Source organism: Sapajus apella, unplaced genomic scaffold, assembly GCF_009761245.1.
Source record: "Sapajus apella isolate SASKATOON/1434 unplaced genomic scaffold, GSC_monkey_1.0 scaffold31, whole genome shotgun sequence".
Lineage (NCBI taxonomy): Eukaryota > Metazoa > Chordata > Mammalia > Primates > Cebidae > Sapajus > Sapajus apella.
The window spans coordinates 21,511,809-21,539,705 of NW_022436971.1; positions in this window are offsets into that span (position 1 = coordinate 21,511,809).

Here is a 27,897-nt window from a genome sequence, read left to right on the forward strand (position 1 = left end):
GAACACCACAAAGATATTCGTCAAGAAGAGCAACACCAAGGCACATAACCATCAGATTCACCAGGGTTGAAATGAAGGAGAAAATACTAAGGGCAGCCAGAGAGAAAGGTCGGGTTATCCACAAAGGGAAGCCCATCAGACTCACAGCAGATCTCTCAGCAGAAACCCTACAAGCCAGAAGAGAGTGGGGGCCAATATTCAACATTCTTAAAGAAAAGAACTTTCAACCCAGAATCTCCTATCCAGCCAAACTAAGCTTCATAAGTGAAGGAAAAATAAAATCCTTTGGGAGCATGCAAGTACTCAGAGATTTAGTCACCACCAGGCCAGCTCTACAAAGAGCTCCTGAAGGAGGCTCTACACATATAAAGGAACAACAAGTACCAGGTCAACTAAAGGGCAAAACACCCAGCTAGCACCAAAATGGCAGTATCAAATTCGCACATAACAATATTAACCCTAAATGTAAATGGACTAAATGCCCCAATCAAAAGATACAGACTGGCAAACTGGATAAAAAGCCAAAACCCATCGGTGTGCTGTATCCAGGAAACCCATCTCACATGGAAGGATACACAAAGGCTCAAAATAAAGGGATGGAGGAAGATTTACCAAGCAAATGGAGAGCAAAAAAAAGCAGGAGTTGCAATTCTCATATCTGATAAATTAGACTTTAAAGCAACAAAGATCATAAGAGACAAAGAAGGACATTACATAATGGTAAAAGGATCAATGCAACAAGAAAAGCTAACGATCCTAAATATATACGCGCCCAATACAGGAGCACCCAGATACATAAGGCAAGTTCTTAATGACTTACAAAGAGACTTAGACTCCCACATAATAATAGTGGGAGACTTTAACACCCCACTGTCAATATTGGACAGATCAAGGGGACAGAAAATTAGCAAGGATATCCAGGACTTGAACTCAGACCTGGACCAAGCAAACCTAATAGACATTTAAAGAACACTCCACCCCAAATCCACAGAATATACATTCTTCTCAGCACCACATCACACCTACTCTAAAATTGACCACATAATTGGGAGTAAAACACTCCTCAGCAAATGCAAAAGAACGGAAATCGTAACAAACAGTCTCTCAGACGACAGTGCAATCAAGTTAGAACTCAGAACTCAAAAACTAACCCAGAACCGCACAGCTTCGTGGAAACTGAACAACTTGCTCTTGAATGTTGACTGGATAAACAATGAAATGAAAACAGAAATAAAGATGTTCTTTGAAACGAACAAGAATGAAGACACAACATACCAGAATCTCTGGGACACATTTAAAGCAGTATCTAGAGGAAAATATATAGCAATAAGTGCCCACATGAGAAGAAAGGAGAGATCAAAAATTGACACCCTATCGTCAAAACTGAAAGAGCTAGAGGAGCAAGATCAAAAAACCTCAAAGTCTAGCAGAAGACAAGAAACAGCTAAGATCAGAGCAGAACTGAAGGAGATAGAGACACAAAAAACCCTTCAAAAAATCAATAAATCCAGGAGATGGTTTTTTGAAAAGATCAACAAAATAGGCAGACCACAAGCCAGATTAATAAAAAAGAAAAGAGAGAATAACCAAATTGATGCAATAAAAAACGATAAAGGGGATATCACCACAGATTCCACAGAAACTCAAACCATCATCAGAGATTATTACAAACAACTCTATGCACATAAACTAATAAACCTAGAAGAAATGGATAAATTCCTGGACACTTGCCTCCTCCTAAGCCTAAACCAGGAAGAAGCCGAAACCCTGAACAGACCCATAACAAGGTCTAAAGTTGAAGCAGCAATTAAGAGCTTACCACCCAAAAAAAGCCCAGGTCCAGACGGTTCACAGCCGAATTCTACCAGACATACAAAGAGGAGCTGGTACCATTCCTTCTGAAACTATTCCAAACAATACAAAAAGAGGGAATTCTTCCCAAATCATTTTATGAGATCAACATCATCCTGATTCCTTAACCCGGCAGAGACTCAACAAGAAAAGAAAACTTCAGGCCAATATCCATGATGAACATAGATGCAAAAATCTTCAATAAAATACTGACAAGCTAATTGCAACAGCACATCAAAAAGCTTATCCACCATGATCAAGTAGGCTTCATCCCAGGGATGCAAGGCTAGTTCAACATACGCAAGTCTATAAACGTATTTCACCACATAAACAGAACCAAAGACAAAAACCACATGATTATCTCAATTGATGCAGAGAAGGCCTTTGACAAAATTCAACAGCCGTTTATGCTAAAAATTTTCAATAAGCTAGGTATTGATGGAACGTATCTCAAAATAATAAAAGCCATTTATGACAAACCAACAGCCAATATCATACTGAATGGGCAAAAACTGGAAGCATTCCCTTTGAAATCTGGCACCAGACAAGGATGCCCTCTCTCACCACTGCTATTCAATATAGTACTAGAAGTTCTAGCCAGAGCAATCAGGCAAGAAAAAGAAATAAATGGCATTCAAATAGGAAAGGAGGAAGTCAAATTGTCTCTATTTGCAGATGACATGATTGTATATCTAGAAGACCCCATCGTCTCAGCCCCAAATCTCCTGAAACTGATAAGCAAGTTCAGCAAAGTCTCAGGATACAAAATCAATGTGCAAAAATCACATGCATTCCTATACACCAATAACAGACTTAAAGAGAGCCAAATCAAGAACAAACTTCCATTCACAATTGCCACAAAGAGAATAAAATACCTAGGAATACAACTAACAAGGAATGTAAAGGACCTCTTCAAGGAGAATTACAAGCCACTGCTCAACAAAATAAGAGAGGACACAAACAGATGGAGAAACATTCCATGTTCAAGGTTAGGAACAATCAATATCGTGAAAATGGCCATACGGCCCAAAGTAATTTACAGATTCAGTGCTATCCCCATCAAGCTACCAATGACCTTCTTCGCAGAACGGGAAAAAATCACCTTAAACTTCATATGGAACCAAAAGAGAGCCCGCATAGCCAAGTCAATTCTAAGCAAAAAGAACGAAGCGGGGGGCATCACACTACCAGACTTCAAACTATACTACAAGGCTACAGTAATCAAAACAGCATGGTACTGCTACCAAAACAGAGATATAGACCAATGAAACAGGACAGAGGTCTTGGAGGCAACACAACATATCTACAACCATCTGATCTTTGACAAACCAGACAAAAACAAGCAATGGGGAAAGGATTCCCTGTTCAATAAATGGTGTTGGGAAAGCTGGCTAGCCATGTGCAGAAAGCAGAAACTGGACCCCTTCCTGACACCTTACACTAAAATTAACTCCAGATGGATTAAAGACATAAACATAAGACCTAACACCATAAAAACCCTAGAAGAAAATCTAGGCAAAACCATTCAGGACATAGGTGTAGGCAAGGACTTCATGACCAAAACACCAAAAGCATTGGCAACAAAAGCCAAAATAGACAAATGGGACCTAATCAAACTCCACAGCTTCTGCACAGCAAAAGAAACAGTCATTAGAGTGAATCGGCAACCAACAGAATGGGAAAAAATTTTTGCAGTTTACCCATCTAACAAAGGGCTGATATCCAGAATTTACAAAGAACTAAAACAGATTTACAAGAAAAAAACTAACAAGCCCATTCAAAAGTGGGCAAAGGATATGAACAGATACTTTACAAAAGAAGACATACATGAGGCCAACAAACATATGAAAAAATGCTCATCATCACTGGTCATCAGAGAAATGCAAATCAAAACTACATTGAGATACCATCTCATGCCAGTTAGAATGGCGATCATTAAAAAATCTGGAGACAACAGATGCTGGAGAAGATGTGGAGAAATAGGAACACTTTTACACTGTTGGTGGGAGTGTAAATTAGTTTAACCATTGTGGAAGACAGTGTGGCAATTCCTCAAGGACCTAGAAATAGAAATTCCATTTGACCCAGCAATCCCATTACTGGGTATATATCCAAAGGATTACAAATCGTTCTACTATAAGGACACGTGCACACGAATGTTCATTGCAGCACTGTTTACAATAGCAAAGACCTGGAACCAACCCAAATGCCCATCGACGATAGACTGGACAGGGAAAATGTGGCACATATACACCATGGAATATTATGCAGCCATCAAAAACGATGAGTTTGGGTCCTTTGTAGGGACATGGATGAACCTGGAAACCATCATTCTCAGCAGACTGACAGAAGAGCAGAGGATCAAACACCGCATGTTCTCACTCATAGGCGGGTGTTGAACAATGAGAACACATGGACACAGGGAGGGGAGCACTACACACTGGGGTCAGTTGGGGGGAGGTAGGGGAGGGACAGTGAGGGTGGGGAGTTGGGGAGAGATAGCAAGGGGAGAGATGTCAGATGTAGGTGATGGGGAGGAAGGCAGCGGATCACACTGCCACGTGTGTACCTATGCAACAATTTTGCATGTTCTTCACATGTACCCCAAAACCTAAAATGCAATAAAATAAATAAATGGGGGAAAAAAAAGAAAGAAAGAAAATGTAACACCTGAGAAGAGTCTGGAAGAAGAAGTTGAAGGTTACCAGGTGGGCCGGGGGTAGGGGAGGACAGCAGGGAATATGTAAAACAGTTACAGCTGAGCACAGAAAGTAGAAAGTGAAAATGGAGAAGTGAGTAAAAGGCAGGGCCTACCAGTCTCTTAGATCAGAATAAAAACTTTAGGCTTTATTATGAATATTCTAAAGATATAAGTAGAGAAGTAAAATGGCTAAATTTTGATTTTAAAAAAAAATTCTGATGGTAGTATGAGACACGGAGAGGAAGCAGGAAGCCTGGTGACAGGGAAAACATTCAGGAGGTGACTGCAATAATCCAGGAGAGAGATGAGGACAGCCCAAACTAAGGCAGTGGTAGTGACTAGCGAGGATGCATAAAAATAATTATTATGATCGTGTTTGTAATTTCATATATTATAAAGAAAATTATGGTATGAATGTCAATATTCCATATATACACCCAATGTATAAATATACAGTATACCTATATAATGAATATATACATTTATAATTGTATGCATTATTGCAAAATTATAATTTACAAAAAATACATAAGTATCATCATGTTTATAATTTTAAAAAAAAAGAATTGAGTAAAAGAATGCTTCTGCATTTCCATAATAAACCCAGGAGGTTAATATTTCTGGCCCAACTCTATAAAACAGAATTAAGAAATTAAAGGGGGATGTCCTGCAATAGCATTTCTGAATATTCAGTAATAATGCTGCTCACAGCTCTGCAGTTTGACAGGTAAGACAAATGTTTTCTGTAAATTTGGTTGTCATCTGCTTACAACAGAGGTCCCTAGTGGATAAGGCTGTAAGGCTGTTTCATTGAGATATAGATATATATATATATATTTAATTATATATAGATCTATATATTTAATTATATATACATATATTATATATATTTAATTATGTATATAATTTATAATCTATATATGTTATATATAGAAGCTCAGGAAATATACATATTTATTTTTTTAATATCATTAAATATGTTCATTACAGAGAAGGGGCTTGACTTTGTGGCTACAACTTTGTACAAAAAGGTCCAGACGTTAGACCTGTTTACAGAAGAAGTTAAAGAAAATGTAGCTTTGGGATGGCAACACTCTGCTGTTAGTACACTTCCATTTTGAGATCAGGCAAATAGAGCTTTAGTGAATATGAGATCATCTGCAAAATCTACCAGAGGAGAAAACGACTTCCCTTTAGGAAAAGATAATACGAGTTTTTCTCTTGAAAACCTATTCTGAGTAGTTATAGGTCTCCTGTCAATATAAGCATGAAAGCACCAACAGCCACTACACCAGAGAGGCACGCTGCCTGACACTAACTCTGCCCCTGGAAAAGCGTAAGAAACCTTATGGATTTTAACTAGAGAGGTGGTCTAATAACTGAAGATGAGATTCAGCAGAGAAAAGCAAAGATGCTTCAAATGACTGCAGAAACTTCTGGCTCCTCTTTGGGCTTTGGTCTTCCCTCCTGTTAACTATTCTAGCCATCAGCAAGGAGCATCTAGGAAGCTTCTGAAGAGTTTGATTCATAATCAAGGTGAGTTTCCATGTTCAGTCTCTTCCCCCAAGTCCTTACCTAACCCTCATGTTTGCAGGCTCAATCACTGGTTTTATTTTTGGGTCCTAGTTAGTCTCTGTGGCCTATGTGATCTACTTTTTTTTTTTTTTTGCCACATCCTCTATTTCTGGTCCTTGATCTTCACTGTTCATTTCCTGAGCCTCCATATATATGTATTATATCAGTATATACATTATACTCCATATATAATATATATATCAGTAAATATATATTTATATATAAATATAAATTAGATATTATATATAAATATAATATAAATATAAATATAAATTAGATATATATAGTTATATAAATATCAATAAAACAGCCTTATATATGAGAGAGATATATTTTTATATATATATATATGTAAGAAATAGACATGGGCTTTCAGACACACATATCTTACAGTCCCTAGGACAGCCCTAGCTCCTGCTATAACCTACACGTTGATGGATAAGAAACTACTACAATTCCGAATGACAAAATACTTACAACCAAATCAGATTTTTCAACATGGGAAGAATCACTTTTCTATCAAGTGCTTGTTTGTAGTGGTTCACGCCACATAATGAATCAATACCTTATATTTAGGTTTAAAATATTTTTTTAATTCCTAAAAAACAACAATACTAATGTTTACACATTTAAATAAGTCTGTGCTTTCAACCCAATTCATTCATTTGGGAAGACTAATACAATCTCAAATAGGAATTTTACATTTTTATATGAATGTTCATAAAGAAGGGGTTCAGGAAAAAGGAAAATGAGATATTTTATCTTTTTCAAACTACAAGAGCATTTATTTTTTGCTATAGTAACAAGAAGAGCAAACTTCCTGGGTTTCAAGTAGCTCCTGACTTCATGCTCACAGGAGGGGTGGGGAAGAGTGATAATTTTTAACATTATTATATCTGTAATGATGAATACATATATTATTTTTAGATCTTATGCACAAAATCATCAAGTGGAAATAAGAAAAGGAGCCTAAAATAAAGCCACTCACAGGGATTTTAAAGATACGCCTACCAACAAGAGCAAACATTTTATGAGAAACCCAAGACCCTTTGCAGAGGGAACTGTGGTAGGCTAGAAAGGAAAGTAGGTAGAGGCTGAGCCCAGCTTTGAGGCTATGATGGTCCCCTCGCTGTCAGGGCCCGTCTGCATCTCACTTTCCTGTTCTGCAAAATCTGACCAGATGACCTGAAAGCCCCTTCCAGCTCTAAGCTGGCAGTGCTTCCATAGAGAATAAAATGAACACTCCCGCCCCACCAGGGTTACTACAGATCCACACAGATACACACTCCACTTCCTGCATCTCCACGTTCACTACCTTAATCTCCATCTGATTATCAAGTTGCAAACTGGACCGGCGCCAAACAGCAACTTCTGTTACAAAATCTCTCTCAATCTAATTCCCGCATGGAGAAAGGCACCAGGAAGATCCAGCGGCCCCATCTCCTTCTGCGAATGAAATGACTAAGACAGTCCAACCAGCCCGTGGTCCCAGCGACAGCTCCCAGCTCCAGAGGTGGCCGTCTGACGTTGATGAGGTCAAGTCACAGATCCAAGACTCACCAGAAAAACTCACCACACACAGAAAAAGGAAAAACAATTTCTTTTCTAATCCACAGTGTGTCCATTAACCTGGAGGCACGTCCAAGAGTCCTTGAAGTGGCAACCAGTGGCACTAGGGTGGAGGGCACGTGAGCCAGCCATTCTGTGCCGCCACCAGAAGAGCCACCTGAGGGTCCCCAGAAGGGAGACCCCATGACCTTCCCATTCTCACCATGAGGCACCTGTTTTGGGGGTAAAATCATCCTAAGGAAGGATACCGTGTTGCCATTGACAGAGGATAAACATTGTTGTGCATTTCTCACAGTAAGCTGATTTGCAAATGGCTTCATCACAGTAAGCAAACATTTTCCAGCCCCAGGGAAGGAGGGAAAGAGGATGAGAATGTGCTCGCTTCCTGAGGACAGGACCCTTCCTGTCATACCCCTGGAAAAACTCAGGACCAGGGTCATACCTTGTTCCCAGGGAACCTGAGAAGGAGGGTCTTTTGCTGGTCTCTGGGTTCCAGGGTGAAACTCCGGATGGCTCTGCAATGTGGGAGGGGGAGAGCAAATGTGAGGGACGCCCAACCATGTCTGCTACACAACACGTGGACGCGAGCCCCCATCACGGTGACTCCAAAGCCTGGAATCTCTCCCACCCTCCTGTCAGCCCCCAGGTCTTAGCACAGCGAGTCAACAAGAGAACATTGCTAAATGGAGTGAGAATCATAAATGCCATTTCTTTAGGCTCTGAGACATCATGATTAGGTATGGTAATGGCCACACGGACTGGACACTCGCCTGCGTCAGGCAGGGGTTCGCTCCCACCTGGAGGTGCACACCAGGGACCTGCATCACAGTCAGCATCGGGTAGGACCTCCGGGCAGATCCAGGCCCCCCAGTCAGGCCCCAAAGGGCACCCCGCTGCCTGGCTGCCTGTGCAGCACTCGGGCGCTGTCTCACCTCTAGCCACGCAAAGAGAAAACCTCTGCAATTGCTTCTAGAAGGAAGCAGTTAGCAGAGGCGCTTTCCTGTTGGTGGAGGAAGCTCCCTCCGCTGAGCGACAGCTGCTGAACCCCACGGCCCTCCTGCCTCCAGATGTTCCAGTTAAACCTGCACACGACTCCACAGCAGAGCCCCACGTGGACGGATGGCAGCGTGGCCTTTGTGGGTGGACGGCGAGGGGAGGGGGAGCAGGGTGCATGTGACTTCGGTGGCGCCTGTGCTCTGACTACGTCGTTTCAGGGTCAGCCTCCGTCTTGTGCTTATTTTACAACCATTGCTAAAAACCTGACCAACAGTCACACTGCAGTGCCCCCCTTGCCATCACAGTATTATCGGGAAATTTGTGCTCAAAATTCAGCAGAACCAAATTCCTTCTAGAAAAAGCACTAACTGTGGTGGACAGAACTCCTAGCTGAAAACGTGTAATTAGAAGATGCAAGGGAGCAACTTCCAGACGCCAGCAGGGACTGAGCCCTCACCCACCAAGCCCCACAGTCCACGCATCGCCAGAGCAAGCCTTCCCAGGGCTGCCCCGCCTCTTACATCAGAGTGGGCCCCTGGGGTCATGGGATGACTGCCCAGGTGTTGGCAATTGCCTGTCTGTTGAGGGATGAGTACAGACCACAGGGAAGTCCCATGTTTCCTACCTCTCTGGAGAATCCAAATTGCTGCAATATTTTAAACACACCTTTAGCTGCAGAGTGAGGGAGAGACCACTAAAATATGGGTTCCACAAGGGGAGGAGCCTTTTTGAGTTTGGTTCTGAGGCCCTAAAACAGTGCCTGACACATCATCACCATCAATAAAATGTATTAAATAAATGTTAGCTCTGAAATAACACTAAGATAACTCAATACCCTATTTGTCTTCATGTTCTTTCTGTTTTTCCTGTGGGTGGCTTCTCTTTGGCCATGTCCAAGCCACCCCAGGCCAATGACCTTCCACTATCTCTGACTTTCTCACTCGGTCCCTGCCAGCAGCCCCTGTTCTACCTCTGCACTGTGAGCACACATGGGGGTTCCATCATGCACGGAGGGTACTGGTCTGCACCCGGGGTACTGTCGTGTATGTGGAGACCTGCGTGGGGGATACTGCCCAGCACAGGGCATACCATTTTGCACACAGGGTGCCATCTTTCACTGGTGGTACAGTCCTACACCAGGGGTGCCATCCTGCATGAGGGGTACTGCTTTGCATAGGTGGTGCCACCCTTCACTGGGGTACCATCCTGCACCAAGGTTCCTATTCTGCATTGGGAGTACCACCTGCCAACAACTTCCTGCTCACCCACCAAGCACCACAGTCCAGTCAGGGTTTTCCCAGATTCTGTCCCTCAAGAAATAATAAAAACATTTGCCCAACAAGTTATAGCGTGCATGGCATTTGGGACATTATATTATCTGTGAGCTACATTTATCTAAAAGCAGGCAGCAGTGAGGCATGTAAAGAGGGCATGAGCTTTGCAGGTGGGGACTCTAGATGCCAAATCCTACTTCAGTCACCAAAAACTGTGCAGCCTCAGAAAAGTGAGTTTACATGGATTTGAACCTCAGTTTTCTCATGTAAAGTGAGATACAAATACCATCTTCTCAGAGTTATGAAAAAGATTAGATCCCATGGATGCAAAACCTAGCAAGGTGAGCAGCAAAGGGGAACCCAAAAGCAGTCATGAGCCTTCCCATCATCCTGTTCACTTGCTTGTCAGTATCACCACTTGGCAGGATGCTCCTGTGAGACATGGCCCGTTTCTTTTCCCCCATCAGAGCAGGCAGGCGACAGGGAAGGAGAAGGAGCCTCTCCATCTCTCTGACTTCCTCCCACAGCAGCCGAGTCCTTGGGGGACATCGTAGGATCTGTAGAGATAGAGGGTCTGAGGGAAGCACAATTTCCCAAAAATGGAACACACAAAGGTCTCGCGGGTTGTGGGAGCAGTAAAGAGTCACCCTCCACTGAGGGCTCTGCAGGAAGCAGTATGCACAGAGGGCCCACCTGCAGAAGATGCACCGGCTGGCAGCAAAGGACTGATTCTAGAGCCAAATGCACTTTGCTTGCCCCAGTGATTTTATTTCCAAATTTAAACAGTTGTCAATATATAGTAACTGAGACGTTTTATAAAAATCTGAATTTCTGGTTTCTTTTGGAAAACAAAACCTGGCCACTTGGAGCCTGCATTCCCACATCAGCTGGAGCCGAACAGGCCAACCAAGAGGACCAGAGAGCAAGGTCAGGTGCCCTGCTCACTCCTGGTGCCGCTGGACAGAGAACCAGTGGGTGCAAGTTTGTTATGTGGCAGGTCTTAGAAAGTCGTATTAGAGCTGTCATGTAAATTAAAAATGGAGGGACGGTGGGGGTGGGGAGCTGGGGAGAGATAGCAAGGGGATAGATGCCAGATGTAGGTGATGGGGAAGAAGGCAGCAAATCACACTGCCACGTGTGTATCTATGCAACAATCTTGCATGTTCTTCACATGTACCCCAAAACCTAAAATGCAATAAAAAAAAAATGGAGCTTTGAACATTCCAGTGGTTGAACTGGAAAAGAATTACACTTTGCCAGCTCCATAAATAAGCTGAAATATTATTCAGGTTCTAAAGAAAGAAGCCCTATAAAAAATTGGTGCTCTTTATCAATAAGTAAATAATAAATCATTACCATATAGAATGCCAGCTAGCTGAGAATAATCATGGCTTAAGAGAATTTCAATGCTATAAAAATGCCCATGAATATGTTCTAGGACAAAAAAATTAATAAAGAGTGTAAACAGCACAATCCCAACTTTGTAAAAACATGCATATGTGTACGTATGTGTTTCACATAGAAACCCAGAACACAAAACAGGAAAATAATTTAACAGTAATCTTTTGGATGATGACATTTTATTCTTCATACTTTTATGCAATTTCCAAACTTTCTGTAATTGCCATATATTAATTTCAAAATAAGTAACACTAGATAGGCCCTCTATCTGGGAGCATTCTACATTTCACTCCACTTGTAATTCAGTGTCTATTTTCTTTAAAAATAAAGAAAAATTTAATATTGTTTATTGCCTCTTCTTTGGTTCATTGAAACCTGAGCCAAAGCTCAAAGCCTAGAAGATGACAGCTTCTTGCTCACCAACAAATTCAACATGGAAAAAAGTAGGAATGTGCCATTATAGTAAGTAAACACGTGTTTCCCAGCCATTTATAAACGTCAAAGCTATTGATCTTCCATCAGGAAGATTCTGAAGGCTCCTCGAGGTTCCCAGCTGGCTTGCGGCACAGCGGCATTGCCTTCTGTCCTGGGGGTCTCAATGCCACCGGCGCAATAGCAACAAGACCTTCAAATGCTCACTGGAAGCATCTTCACGGAATGTCGTCGTTTTTAATACGAGTTTCCTTAAATCAATTCTTGAATTGCCCAGGTTTTCAAACGTTTGTGTTTATGTTGATTTAACATTAATTGATCAGCAATCCTGATTCAGCAGATCTGGGAGACACACCCTTCCGCGAGCACTCCATGGCCTTCTCCGTGTGGTCCTCACACCCCCTTTTATGAATCGCTGTTGAGCTGCCATGTGGGTTTCTTAGACACTCACGGAAATTGTACCAAAGTATATTTCAAAACTTTTGCCTCGGAATTATACGAAAGCTGTTGAAGGAAAGGTGATTTTTTGTTTCACCTCTCCCCCCGTCTTGAAAAACAAATTGAGTATAACATCAACCTTTATGACGCCCTCATGGTGTGCCAGGAACTGTGTGCTACAGATTCTTAGATCATTTCATTCTCATGGCAGCCCTGTGGGGCAGACATCATCATCATCACGTTACAGACGAGGAAAGTGGGGTCAGGAAAGGTGTGCTTGAGCTCGCACGGCTAGAGTGGCGGCGGGAGGGTTCTTTTCTTATTGTTCTCTTAGAAATCCAAAGGTCAGATACATTTATTCCTATTTTCCATTCTGAGGCTAAACTTCCTTCTTGTTACAGGACATGTTTCTTCATGAATAGCAGACTACACATTTTGTTCTTTCTCTGTCAGAAAGATAAAAAGTGAGCAGAGAAATATTCATCTCAGCTGGAGGAAGGAAGGAAAACACAGCGTGAGGTAGATGGGGAACACAGCCCTTGCAGACAGATTGGAGGAAAGCCATCTGATGAGGGGCCTGACGGCCCGAATACAGCGTCTTGTCAGCCACGTAAGGAACACTGTGAGACAGCTCTCCAGGAAACAGGACACCATCGTTTGGTCACACACGCCGGGGTGGGTTGCAATATGATAAAAGTAGATCAGTGCAGCTTTCAGCAAGCTCCTACTTGGGAACAAGCTAAGGTTTCCCAGCTTGTTGACCCCTCATGAAAATGAAATGCATCAGGGCATGTGGTACTCCTCAGGGAAATCCTTTTAAAAAACTGAGCACATCAGGAAACAAAGCACAGCACAGCCTCTGGAGATAGGAAGAAAAGTCTCACCTAAAATTAAACATCTGGCACATCAGTCAACTGAAAAAGTTTCATGAGGAAGTATCTCAGAGGGACCCACAGACAGAGCAGAATGGGTAACCATGGCACCAACTTTTTTTCCTTGTAATCATACTTTAAGTTCTGGGGTACATGCGTAGAACATGCAGGTTTGTTATATAGGTATACGTGTGCCATGGTGGTTTGCCGCACCCGTCAACCACTCATCTAGGCTTTAAGCCCCACATGCATTAGGTATTTGTCCTAATGCTCTCCCTCCCCTTGTCCCGCACCTCCTAGCAGGCCTGGTGTGTGATGTTCCCCTCCCTGTGTCCATGTGTTCTCATTGTTCAACTCCCACTTATGAGTGAGAACATGTGGTGTTTGGTTTTCTGTTCCCGTATTAGTTTGCTGAGAATGATGGTTTCCGGCTTCACCCATGTCCCTGCAAAGGACAGAAACTAATTCTTTTTTATGACTGCATAGTATTCCGTGGTGTATATGTGCCACATTTTCTTTATCCAGTCTATCATTGATGGGCATTTGGGTTGGTTCCACGTCTTTGCTACTATAAAGATGGCAAAAGACAACATGGGTGTCCACACAGTTGAGGTTAGAAAAAGCCCATCAGCCTCAACTCCACAGTGAAAAATAGCGGTCACCTTCTGGAATCAGATCTCAAAGTTCTAACTTCAAAGCAGCCTCTTTAAAATGTATGTCATGGTCGTACTTCTCTATTACCTGGCATGAAGGACAAAATGGTACTCCGTTGCTTCCTTGCAAATAACCTTGACACCTTGAATCCATCACACATTTTCCAAGTGAGAAGCTGTGGCCTGTGAGCAAGAGAAAGGGAGGAGGGGCACAGCTGCCAGGGCAGGCGGGCACCTCCAGATGGCTGCCAGCCTCTCGGCTCATGAAGCAGGTGCAGAGCGGTAGCACTGCATCTCCACTGCTTGGGAATTTTCTTTTCGGAAATTCAAACTAATATGTAAAATTAGAAATAGTTTGAGTCCTTGGTTTTAAACATTGGTTTGAAAATTGGTTCCAAATGTCAACGTTGGTTTTAAAGTTGGCTTTAAATGTCAAAAGGGAAGGCTCTAAAGCCGTCTCCCTGAGTCAGCACCTTTCGTAGGAGGCCTCATAGTCACATTTATATTTTACATTCATATTTATATTTTATATTCTGTTCAGATGCAACTGATGTCTTCTCATGAAATGATAAAATAGCATGCATGGTTAAAGAGTTTTTGCTATGGAGTATAATTCTCCATGATTTCATCCTGATGGGGAGCTTTCCAAAGTAACCTCACTTTAGTTTCAACCACAAATACTTTCTAGAACCTACTATTTTTATAGAACTTTGTAGGATACCATGCAAAGAAATACAAAGCAAGCAAAGCCCTGACCTCAGAAAATGTGTGCTCATTGCTGTCTTCATTGCTACTAATAACTGTGATCTAACCGGGCAAGAAAGACATCACCGAGGAAGACAAAGAGAAAGTGCTGAATTACTGGTCCCCTGCAGCTCAGATCTCTAGACTCAGGAAAGGAAAACCCCAAGTGTGGGGAGCTGGTCTGAAAGACGCTGCCACTTGGAATATTCTCCGCCACCTCTGCTTTCAGCTCCATCCCCTTCCAATTCTCTCCTCCTGTAATCATAAATTGGCTTTCTAAAACTTCTCTAAGTACACCATTTCTCCTTCTCAAACACTCTCATGGTTTTCTGTGTCTGCAGACGCATGCCACTTAGCCTGACCTGCAAAGCCCTCCAGGTCTGGCCTCTGCCCCTGCATCTCCAAGGGACTTTGGTCATTCCACTTTACCCCCTCTGAGCTTCCACATTTCTACACATTCTCTTCCCTTGGCATGGCACAGCATTCTTCCCCACCCGGCTCCTCCTTATGAACTTCTACTTGTTCCTCAAGGCCTGGTAAGCATTCCCCCTCTCTGAAATCTCCCCTATCTTTCAAAAAGTAACACACTTCTTCTCCTGAGTCAGCACCATGGACACCCTCCCCATTTGAATTACACGTGTTGTGTCTGCCTCTCCTTCAAACCAACAGAGGGGTGCATGTGCATGTGCATGTGTGTTCCAGACATCTAGCACGGATGGGCACATAGTAGACGTTCTAGGTGTTCAAAACTGTTTCTTGAATGAATATTGGTCAGAGGAACCTGGACAAGTCCTTGAAAGATACAGAAAAGCTAAGACAAGGGAGGACATCCAATATACAAACCAGCCTGAGTGCTCAACACGGACTCCCTCCTGTGGCTGAGAGACCTGGGAAATAGGAGATGCTTAAAAAAACATGTTGAATTCAAATTCTGAAAAGGAAAGTCAAGTGAAGGAACAGGAACTTCGTTTGTACAAGATCTTCATTGAAGTTTGTAAACAAAGGCGTGGCTTGACAAATAGAGTATTAGAAAGATGAAACCAGTCATGATATCCCAGCGAATTGGAGTGGATGGGGCATAATTGCAACAGAGCCATCAGGAAGAGAGGTGGCAGAATCCACGATGAGAGATTGCAGGAAATCACAGCAGGACGCCTCAGCCTGGCTGTCAACAGGGTTTTGGTATGGCTTCTATACATCGAGGGCCCCCTTATCTTGGCCTTGGTGCAAGGTAGGTGACAAAGCCAACACACCGTGTGTTTTGAACAAAGGGGGAAAATGCATTTACGAGAAAATACAGATCTCGCCATTCCTGATTGTGACTCCCATTGCCAATTCAACATCAGACAGTTTAATTTTCTTTCCAGAGTTGTCAAAATCTTTCCTTATTTATTGGCTGGCTCTCTGGGTGTACTATCACAATGCACACATTTCCATATTAAACAATTTGATTTTGACAGGGATGATATTTGGATAGACGCTCTTTGTTTATGAAAAGATCCAATCAGCATGTGAGGGTGAAGGAGGGCAGGCATGGGTCCAGGGAGGCCGCGTTATAAACGAGCATAACACGCAGCTGCGTGTGCTTGGTGCTGACAAGGTGTTAGGAAGGCAATTTTCCAACCAAAGTAATCATGCTGAGCCTCTGGCTGGGTCCAGAAGGCTAAAATATAAACATCAAATTTACGGAGTGTATTTAGGGTCTTTCATAACAGAAATTATTTATGTGTCAGGTACCGTCTATCACAAGAGCACAGATTTTGAAAACTTTTAAAATGCATATTAGCTACCTGATAGACTGACTGCAATTGGTCTTTGGAAATTACTGTAGTCTATCATGTATAGATGGAGGTGTGGGGCTTTTGAAAAAAGAAAATGTATGTGATCTATCCGGTGGAGCAAAACAGCCTCTCAGAGTCTCCTTGGCCTTTATATTAGTGCCTGTAAATCAACATTTACTTAGCCTTAGCTCCTTCATAAGGCATTGAGACAGCAGCGGCATGAAAACGTGATAAAACAAAATGAATTAGGCCTTTGACGTGATAATTGGCCATGGTTCAATAGCGTTTCACTTTATGCTCCAAAGTTACTGTGACATTATCCTCACTTGCTGATTTAATCCTCCTCTTCGGAACGTCCCCTCCTCTGAGGGCACCTTACTTAAGTGGAAGAGCTCAGGCCCTGTTAACTTTGGCACTGTTTGCCTGGAAACACCAAAGGCCTTGGGAAGGATGTGAGGGAAATGGCAAGGACAGGGAGGTGCCCTCTCTGCAACCTGATCTTTAATGAGTGTCCTCCTGAGGGCTCTCTGTGTGTGCAGTGGCTTCAGGGAGGAGGGAAAGAGGAAGGAATTTGGGGCATTGTTTTGATTCATTCATTGGGCTTAGAATTTCTTAAGCCCAAGATTAAAAACTTGTGCATTACCTTATACTGAAATAAATTTTCTAGAGGTAGAAACTTATGTACAGATTTCTATATTCCTATTTGTATGGTTCAATATAAAGAAGAACGTTTTTTCAATTTTTTTTTGTTTGTTTTATGAAATCAAATTCCAACACTGCCTTTCTGAAGACCTGAGGAGAAAATTTAACTTTCTTTGATGGAATCTAGACAGTCTGGCTGTCATGTCTAGAGAGCGTTTGGGGTTGAAGTAACACTAGGAGTGCTGGTATCTCATTATCTTGTTAAAAGGAGCATTTTTGCCTTTGGCTTGCCCCATTAGGTCTTTCATGTTTCACAAGCTGACCCTGCTTTGTACATGCACACGTCCAGGATAAGTCAGCTACCGTGAACCTCAGTTCATGTTTCAGAGATCTGGGCGGCCAGCTGTGCAAGAGGTAGAATAGTGTAGCGCTTAAGGATGGGTGTGTTGGAGTCAGAATAATTTAGAGGCAAACTAACACCCTGTAGCTGCGTGTGTCTTTGGGGAAGTTACTTAATCACTCGGAGTCTAACTTGGATCATCCGCAAATCCAGGTAATTGTGCTACCTCAGAGGGCAGTGAGGACGAAGCGAGGAATCGCCCTCCAAGGGCTCACAGAGTGCACAGCAAGGGAGCTCAGCGAGTGTCCCCCACGGAGTCTCCTCTCCCCAGGTGCACACCAGCAACCACTGGGCTCACAGGAAACGCGGGGTAGGAACAGGTGGACCCTGGTCCGGGGGGCTTAGAGTACAGCAGAGATAGGAAAGCAAAAGTCTAGCTGTAATGTCGATGGCACCCAGAGAGGGAGTCTGGGGCACAAGAACTTCATTTGGTGTATTGGTGCAGGTCACACAGAGATTGGGCAGAGGGAAAAGTGGAATTGCGGCAATCCCAGGCACTGGCCACCCTCAGGGAGCTCTGCAGCGCCACTGTCTAGAACCCTGCATGTCCAGGGAGCCTAGGCTGAGTCCTGGCCCTCCAAGCAGGGCACGGCAGGGTGTGCCAGGCCAGGCGGCTCCAGTGCTGAGGCGTACCCGGGCCCTGCGGTCCGTGCGCCTACAGTGGGCAGCAGGCAGCGGGCAGCACAATCTCCAGGGCAGGAGCTGGAAGGCTCACTCAACGCCTGGCACAGAGACTGCCACCAAGGCCTGGGTGGACACGGAGAGCCTCAGAGATGGGAGGAGGGCAGCACCTTGGTCCTGGGCTCCTTGAGTTCACAGTGCCAGGACCCAGGGGGAGAGGACACAGCTGCAGCCTACAGGACAGGCCATCTGGGGACCTGGTGGAGGGGCTGACAGCTGGGGCAAGGGTTCTGTCCATGTCGGTGATTTCCGGGGCACCTGCTCGTTGCCACTGAGCGTCTATGATGTGCTGGGGCCTCTTCCAAGTACTTGGGATACATGAGTTTAAGAAACAAAATGTTCCTTTCCCTTGTGCTGCTGACACTCCAGAAGGGGCAGACCTAGCATTTTCTCACCTGAAGGACAAGAATAATCATCATTTTTACAGTCATTGTAGGGACTGCATCTGAATATCTCCACTGGCCACTTGGACGCTGATCTCAGCAGAGCAGGAACCCACTCTCCCCTGCAGCGCCAGCTCTCACTGGTGCCATGTCCTCCTTCAGCACACACGTCTGAGCTCCCACAGTGTGCCTGGCACCACACTAAAATACTGGAGAAGCACAATGAGCATGATGCCCACATGGCACTCATGGTGCAGAAGAAAGATGCCCAACGTCCTCAGCAGCGGCTCTATTCCAGCCACTCCCAAGTTGCATTGAACATTTTTCTCTTATTTTTTACAGAGGTGACCGAGTGATGCATGGAACATTTTTGAAGTCTTCACATGCACCAGACACTGTTTTAATATCTCAATAGTCCACATTTAATCTTGGCAACAATCCTGAGAGGAAAGAACTGTCATTACTTCCATTTACAGATGAGAGATGGGAGGATCAAATCTCTGGCCAGACCGCACAGCTAACAGGGCTGAAACTGAGATGTAAACCCAGGCAGGCCGGCTCCGAGACCCAGCACTAAACCGGCCACCATGCTCTCTCCTGCCTGGAACTTTACAGTTAGTTCCGATGCTCAGCATATGCCTGGAATACAGACAGTACTAAGAATGCCAAATGAAAGAAACGCTATTCACAGATACGTAGCCAAACCACACTACGTATGTGGAAATTAGGAGTGTGAAAAATAGTTTACATCCTGTATCTGTACCTCCAAGAGACGACCACCTCATCCGGCCGCACTGACATGCGTTTGCCCTCTCGGCTGGCCCGGAACGTTCCCAGGTGCACGTGTTTTAGTTGAATGTGCTCCTGCACAGCTATTTAAAGCCTTTCGTTTTCATCTTAGGGTAGCAATAGAACAACAAACTTGTGTTTGAAATGAAGCCAATAAAGACTTTCAGCTGAACGTAGGTGGATATTTGTATTTTGAGTATCATATTTTAATTCATCTGACATATGTGGTAGGATTTGCACTTTCAAGTTAATCATCTAATTTTTAAGTGAATATATTAAGTATATTTAGTATTTGACCAAAATAAATCAAAAGATTTAATGTCTGCATCTTCTACACTGAAAAATATTAAAGACAGGCTAATCTTAGAGAAGTGCTCACCGTGTTTTGCAGATAAGGACTGTACTCCAGAGAAGTCAAGCAAGCTGTCTAAAATCACACAGCTAGTTAGAGGCCGAGTTAGGGCCACCACCAAAACGTTTCCTACTCAACATGTATTTACTAGGCCTATGCTCTGAATCAAGGATTGTTCTAAATACTGAGTTTCTGTATTCTTTCTAGTACATTGCAAACACGTGCCTGTCAGAAATGTTAACAGCTACCTGGTAATGTTTGACTTGGTCAAGAATGATTTTTTTCATGGATTCAGCAAGGATTTTGCGATCATATTAGAGGTACTGAAAAGTAAATGGAGATGAAGTAAATGAGGATTTTGTCTATAAAGAGCTTCGGGTCTGGCGGGGCGGCCAGGCATGTGCGCGGGCTGCATCACTGATGGTTTCATGGGGGAGCAGAGGAGGTTTGGGAGTCAGAGGAGAAAGAGCTTTCTTTTACCAGGCCAACTCCAACATTGCTGGTCAAGACGAGGCAGCACCCGAATGCACAGCACCCAGAGACCACTGAAGTGTGGCAGCAGCCCTGCAGCCTGGCCCTGGGTGAGTCACAAAGCGGACGGCCGGGGAGGCATGCAGGCTGTGGGAGCCAGCCACAGTGAGGACAACGCAGTGGGGGTAGGACAGCAGCTCTTCCACCACATGAACTCATGCAAGTCACTTTCTAAGCCTCAGTTTCTCTAGCTGTAAAATGGGCCACATAATCAAATAAACTCTGAAGCACCATTATCCCAATGGAACAGTTGCTACTGATCTAGCAAATGCTAAACAAGACATTGTTAGTGTTACAGGAATGGAGGAAATTTTCATCCCCAAACCAAGTGAGCCCTATGTAGTATTTATAATGTATTCATGTATTACTGCTTCGGAGTTCATTCCTATCAGCATCCCCTTCAGCGTGGTGAGCCATGGGCTAAAAGCCCAGCTGCAGCAGAAGATTGGGCATTGTTCCTTCCATAACTGAGCACTGTGGATGCGGCTCCTGATTTAGAGGGTGTCCATGGAAGGAAGACTCACAGGCCAGAACATAGGGGTTACATTCTAGATTCTGGCTGTTTCCTTCCTGCCTGGCCTTGGGGAGTTGACAACCTCTCTGACCTTCAGTCTCTTCATCTGTAAAATGGAGCTGCTTCAGCTCCACCTTACATGGTAATTCTGAATAGAGAGCAAGACAGAATGTGTAAAGGACAGCACAGGGCCAGGTGTGCACCTGCTTTGCAGAGGCCGCTAAAGTGGAGGAAACACAAATGACCTAGACCCCTCTCCTGGTCAGACCACAAAAGCAGACACCCATGCAGAATAGCACCGATTAGGAAGAAGCACTTAAATGAGGATCAAAAAAAGTCCTGATCAGTTTACAATCAGCCGGCTCCCCGCTGTCCTCGTCATAATAACCTGCCTGTGATAGCCCTCTCAGCCATAGAGAGTTACTGGTAAACAGCCCACGTCCTGGAAAAGTTCTTCCTTATGTTAGCTCCCCCATGTGCTTTTAAATCATGGAGCTCCCAAATCCTGGCTAATTCCTTCCTCATTTTATAAGTCAAACAATCAAGCCAGGCAAGGCCGGGAAAGCTGAGATCCCACAGTGTCTGGCGGTGGAGCCTCTGGGCTTGCAGGCCTGCTTTCCTAAGCTTGTCACAGACTAACTGCTGAGGCAAAGCTGGAGCTGAAGCCCTGAGCCACTGTGCTTGGACTCCCAGTCCGGGAATAGCCCCAGAACTCAAGATAGTGCCACAGCAATGGGTGTGGGGAAATGGATGAGGAAGGGTCCTAGAGATGAAGGGCCCCGGATTAGCAGCCCCATAAGATTTGAGGACTCCTGCCACCTCCACGCCAAGTCACCCAGCAGCCCTGAGCTCTGTGAATGGGGCTCACTATTGAGTGGCATTAAGAGGGCATTATGGCAAATGCCCAGGAACTTCAAACAGATGAGCCTGGTATTAAGAACACCTCACGGAGTGTGACCTCCACCGTGCACCCCATCATGCTGCAAACCAAAGGAAAACTAGGAATACAACATTAGGGGTGAGGAGGATTAAAATGATTATTCCACCAAACATTATGAGATTTGATGGCGGCATGGCACACTGTCCTTAGCACTTTACTGACAGAGTCTCCACTGACTCCCACAGTAGCCATGACCGAGACTATCCCCCGTTCATCCCCCCTGCAGACGTGGGACCTAAGTGTGCGTGCCGCGTGCCGGGTGTGGTACCTGCTCCACCAGGTCTGTGGTGGAGTATTTCAGGAGGGTCATGGCCAAAGAGTGGTGAAAATTAAATGAGAAAACGTGCTCAGAGCAATGTCAGCACCGCGCCATAACGCGCTCTCCAGAGTGTCCACTATCACTTGGTGCTCATTTTAAGTCTGACTCTGAAGCAATCACCAGTAGGCCCTGATTCATTTCAAAATTATTCCCAGGTCCCACACTCTTGGTTTCTCAGATTATGATCCTTTTGTATTTACACGATTTCAAAATCAAATTTTCAAATTTTTAAATTATGTAAATACAAAAGGACCATAATTTGAGAAGCAAAGAAAGTGAGACCTGGGCAATTGAGAGACTTCTAATAGGTCAGACACGGTGAGGCCTTTCTTCAGCGCTCATTCAGGAGGGAGGGAGGAAGGAAATAACGAGACCATGAACGAGAAGGCCAGCAGACTTCTCCCGGCTGAGTGCTGAGCAGCCTCGGGGGCAGGGCCGCGTCTCTTGAGAGCACAGCTGGGCCTTCTCATCTTCCTGCACCCTGTGCCTGGGACACATCAAATGCCCCCAGGTATTGGACAGTAAAGAAAAAGCAGATAGTTTCAAATACCTCCTTTCTGTGAATGCCAGGAAGCTGCCAGAACTTCCCATCCACGATAACTACTCTAAAGCCCCAGGAAACAATCATACTCCGTTTCACCCAAAAACAATAGGAATTAAAAGGAAACTACTAGGGGACAGCAGTGGACAAGCGTTGCCAGAACTGATGCTGCGTAGTGACGGCTTTTCCAGCAGGTATTAACTGCAGGTTTTACCTACATTCAGAGGCCCATGGACGTTTCTATGTAAAATCTAGGCACCTAAGTGCCTACAAGGATAAGAATTAGGGAATGGGGGGAAAACAGCCTATTTTCTTCTCAGAATTATATCATTTGAGTACAAAGGCAACAGGGAAGCCTATCCAGAAATATATAAATAGAAACTATACATACCCATCACACCTACATGAGCTAATTAGGGAACAGAATTGCTACCGTGGGATATTTTCCTTTCCTTACCATTTCACTAATTGCCTTGGTAATTATGCATATAAGACTATAAGGTGCTAATGTGGAATAACATATTTAAATTACAATGGAAGTTCGAGACTGCGGGAACAGAATCAAGTACAATGAGCCACATTTCTGCAGAACCTCTTTCAGCCTTTTTTCCCACACCATTACAAACACAAGGAATTAAAATCTATAAAAATTTTTTAAACTAATTTTTCATACTGGTGTACAAAAAAAAAAAAAATCATACATGCTTGAATGTTGAGAAGTGGCTCATTTCACAGACATCTTTTTTGACTTTCCAGTCTCTGGAATGACGGACCCACGAAATGATTTCAGTGTTGAGTCACCTCAACCTTCCGATGCAGCACATGTCACAGGAAGCTCAGACCCTGATGACGATGCGTGATCTCATCCCCAAAAAGGCTAAAATCCAGCACTGCAGGTGCCTCATCATAACTCGATGGAAGCACACACCTGAACAAAATCAAATGTAAAAGCTGTTCTGAGGCTCCGCTTTAGACGCTCACGAGTGCCCACTCCTTGGAAGCAAAGCAAGGGCTGCATTTAGTGTCATGCTGCATTTATATGTGATTAACCTCCACAGTCCCAATTTATCTTTCTTAGAAGTAATAAATGGAGCTCCTTGATTTTTCTGGCATGCCTAGGCATGAGGATTTGCTGTTGTGTCCAACTGTCTTTACATTTGAGTGCACATAAATTCAGTCTTGATGGAGGTCTGACCCTTATTAATTCACTTGACCAGGCTGGAAAACTGCTGTTTAAGAAAGGATGCAAAAAAAAAAAAAAAAAAATCCCCTAGTTCACAAAGTAGGAATTAGCAATATAATATGTATCAGGAAAATCTGACAGGCCAAAGAAAAGAGGAGCTCAACACTGACCACACAATTAACATCCAGGCCTTCTCACGATTTCAATGTAATTGATAAAAAGTTCTTAAAATGCTTCTTTTAGGATAAAGTTTCTCTTTCCACTACAATTGAGAAATGCTGATAAAACCATGTGCTGGCATCTGCTATCTGATGCATCCTAAAGCTTGGGGTGGTCTTTATGTTTTGAAATTAAATGAGGACACTGAATTTCAAAGTGCTGGTGTAGGATGATGTGTTTTCCACAAAGACCCCAAAGAAATAAATATTCCAAGCCTTCTAGCCAAGGTTGACCTATCGATCCAGGAGGAAAGGGCATTCTAAAAGGCAAAGTGTTTTAAAAAATTAACACTACCCAGATGCACCTTAATGCTTTTAAGAAATGTCTTTGGCAGATGGAACATCAATCTTAAAGAATCAAAGGGAAAAAAGTCAGCTTACAGCAGGGAAAAAAAAAGATGCTATTTAGAAAGCATAGCATACCTTCCTATAAGAAGATCCCACCTCAAAGGGAAGGGAAAACGTAAAGAAAAGAAAGAAGGAACGAGGCTTTCTTTAAGGATGACAGAATCACATGCTTCAGTGGGCACGGACCCCCACAGTGCTCCTCACGCTAGAATGAGAGGGGAAGGCAAAGGTCGCGTGGTCTGCCAGGAGGTCTCGGCCTTCGGAAGCACTAACTCCATTCATAAACACCCAAGGCATGGAATGAAAAGAATGGAAACTCATTTATGTTTTGGAAAATATAATTGGGCCTGTATAGTCTAAGCAGAAGGCCACAGGAAGATGAGAAGAGGCTGACCACCGAAGCTAACAAGGGCCAGACGCCCTACACAGGGCGGAAGTCTCCTTTGCAGAGCCGGGCAGCAAGGACAGAGGGAGGGCCTGCGAGCCTTCGCACTCTCATAGAGCCACGATTTGAGAACACCTAAGTGCTGCCATGCCCTCCCCAGAATCCAAACAAGGTGTGCTCAAAGGTCAGGTCTGTTCTAAGGCTCGACTCTTGCTTTATGATCTAGGTTTCCACACTAAAGAGCAAGTCTGTGCTGTGAAAGGCAGGCTTGAAAAGAAGGCTCCAGTCTTGTACCCCATCTGTGGTTCGTTCCCCCCAATCAACCTTGCTTACTGGTGCCTGAGATCTCATGCCTGTGGTTTGCAATATGAGGCAGGGACTTACGGACAGCTGTCCCTCAGCCAGGGACATCATGCTCAGGTTAACCCAGCAAGAAAAGTCACTAAGATCAGTGCATCAAATGTCACATTGAAAGCTGCTGGTGTCTATTCTGCACCACCATGTAAGTGGCATCCCATAACCGCAAGATAGCTCCCCTGTCACCCCCTGAAAAGTTAAGACCAAAAGAAATGTATGGCCGGGTGTGGTGGCTCACACCTGTAATCCTAGCTCTTTGGGAGGCTGAGTCAGATGGATCACCTGAGGTCAGGAGCTCGAGACCAACCTGGCCAATATGGCAAAACCCTGTCTCTACTAAAAATTCAAGTTAGCCAGGCATGGTGGTGGTCACCTGTAATCCCAGCACTTGGGAGGCTGACACAGGAGAATCACTTAAGCCCGGGAGTTGGAGGTTGCCTCCCAAGTAACTGGGATTACAGGCATGCACCACCACGCCCAGCTAATGTTTTGTATTTTTAGTAGAGATGGGGTTTCACCATGTTGGCCAGACTGGTCTCAAACTCCTGACCTCAGATGATCCACCCACCTTGGCCTCCCAAAGTGCTGGGATTACAGGTGTGAGCCACAGTGCCCGCCCCCACCTTTTTGACTCCGAGCGCCACACATGCAGCCTACGGACAAATTCTGATGGACAAAGGATGTCTCTGGAACACCCAGCCGTGAGGAATCAGGAAAGAAGTCTTAACCTCAGCACAAGCGGAGGCAGCTCTGCACGCTTGGCTTTGAAAGTAGATGTTGAAGATGAAATGTGACAACAAGATCCTGAGTTACTGCTCTGATCAGCAGGTACACGGCGGCTGGCTTCCCTTCAGCCTGGAAGCCTGATCCATGGAGGAGACCTGGTGCTTTCTTTTTTAATTAAATGATTCTAACTGAGAAAGAGGAAGGGAAGAAGAGTAGCCTTTGTTTTGGTACTCTGAAAATGATACTACAGAAGTTGTTTTCCGTTATATTTAAGCAAGGTCTTACATTTAAGAAATATATCTGAAAGAACTCAATGTCTGCTGTTCCCAGCTCTTTTATGTAATAAGCTAAAAACTTAAGTTTACTTTTCTCCTAGGTCGAGAGTAAGCAGCACCGTGCCACTTACAAGAGAGATTTCTCTCACTAGATAATGAGAATTGAGTCAGAACGGGCGTCTGCAGCTGTGTCCTAGCCCATTAACTATAATCAGCTTCTCTCAGCAGGAAAATCCACCTTCAGAAGCCAGAAGCCAGAGTCATGAAGGTCATTATCAATGACACAGTCCACACTGTGTTTACATAGACAAGACCCGTTTCATACATATTTTGTTTCTTCTGTTGTAATGCTATCAACCCACTATTTTTATATGGTAGGTCTCTGGGAATACAATTTAAACACTTCTCAAAAAAATCAGGCCTATAGTTCAGTGACACACTGTCTCTTTTCATGTAATATTCATTGAACAAACTTCTATAAGCCCTGGCCCGAGATGCCTGGCACACCGTCCATGATGGGTCTCCTCTGGAACACACCCACTACTGGGCACTGGACATGTTCTAGAAGCCTCTCCATCACCATGGGAACAAATCTTTCACTTGAATCCACTCGTGTTTTCCTATTCTGTCTGTTCTCACTGCATTATGGCATGCACCGAATGGGGAAAGTGGAGAGCAGCTCTTCCAGGCCGTGTTACGTCATAGGCCACATGGGTTTGCTGTTGTCATTTGCTTCATTTTTAGGGCTAGGTTAGGCCAAAGTTGGGTTTTCAGCAACAAAAGATTGCCAGTTAAAGCCTGTCTACTAGGGCGCACCATTATCTCTGGGTCTGTTTCTTTGTTTAAAACTGCTATTTATCCAACATCTTTTCCTATAGGGAAGGTGCCATTCTGGGTTGTGGGGGCAGGGGCACCTGTTTTAAGTACACACTTTATAATAAACCATGTGATTCACAGTCCCCCCGTAAGCACTTCAATACGACCTCCACCTTCAAAACCAAGCAGGCTGTTTTCGAAGTGGTCACTTTGTAGAATGCCATGTAGTAAGTCACCTAGTAAACAAGCTCCTAAAATGTCCATGACAAAGGGCCCAAAGGTGCAGCTTCGTGCTGCAGACCTGCCCTCCCTCCTGGGTACACCACTTGCTGCTGCTCACAGAGAACCTGGCTCTGTCCTCTCTGCTGAGTGCCCCATTGGCCAACTGTCCCTCCTGTTCTTCTTGGCGGAAAATGAAGACAACCTTCCCTAGCGCTGGGAGCAACTTAAATATCAGAGTGAGAACTCCAGCATGAAGAACAAATCAGCTTTGTGCGCAACTAGAGAAACAGCAGAAACCTAGGCATGAGGAGAACTCGAAGAACAGACATTTAGGAGGAGAGGATGGGTTGAGTGTGCATCCTAGTAAGAAAATACTCTTCATCTGAGAGAACACTCTCTGGGAGTGAGGAGAAATTATGGGACATGAATGAGCTTAGGTGATTCATCCAACCTATAAATTAAACATGTAGTGTTTGTTTGAAGATTTGCCCCCTTTATTCCAATAAAACACCCTCCTGATGTATTATAGAGTGTTTACAGTTGAGGGACCCTGAACTACATCATATTCTCCTCCGGATTTCTCAGCAGGGGCTTTCATAAAAAGGAATATGAATGCCAGGCAACCCCAAGAATGTAGTTCAGGCATTTTTGCTGATGTTTGAGCCCCCAAATTATCTTTACTTGTGCTCATTTGAATAACTAACTAGTTAAAAGACATAGTCTTTTAACTCCTGAGTGTTCCTGGCCAAAGGTAGCAGGAGAGATGTGGGGATGGGCTGTGGAAGCAAAGGGGCTTATTCCGCCCCCAGAGGGCAGGGGGGCAACTCCAGGAGTCACCTCTGGGAAGGGTGTCATTGTCAATGCTGGGGAAGGGACCCCAAGCAAGGCCCTCAATCAGTAGGCATGAAGGACAGAAGTGAGCAGAGGGCAGATCACAAACCTAGAAAAGCCCAGGATGTCACAGCATAAACGGTACAGATGAGAGACC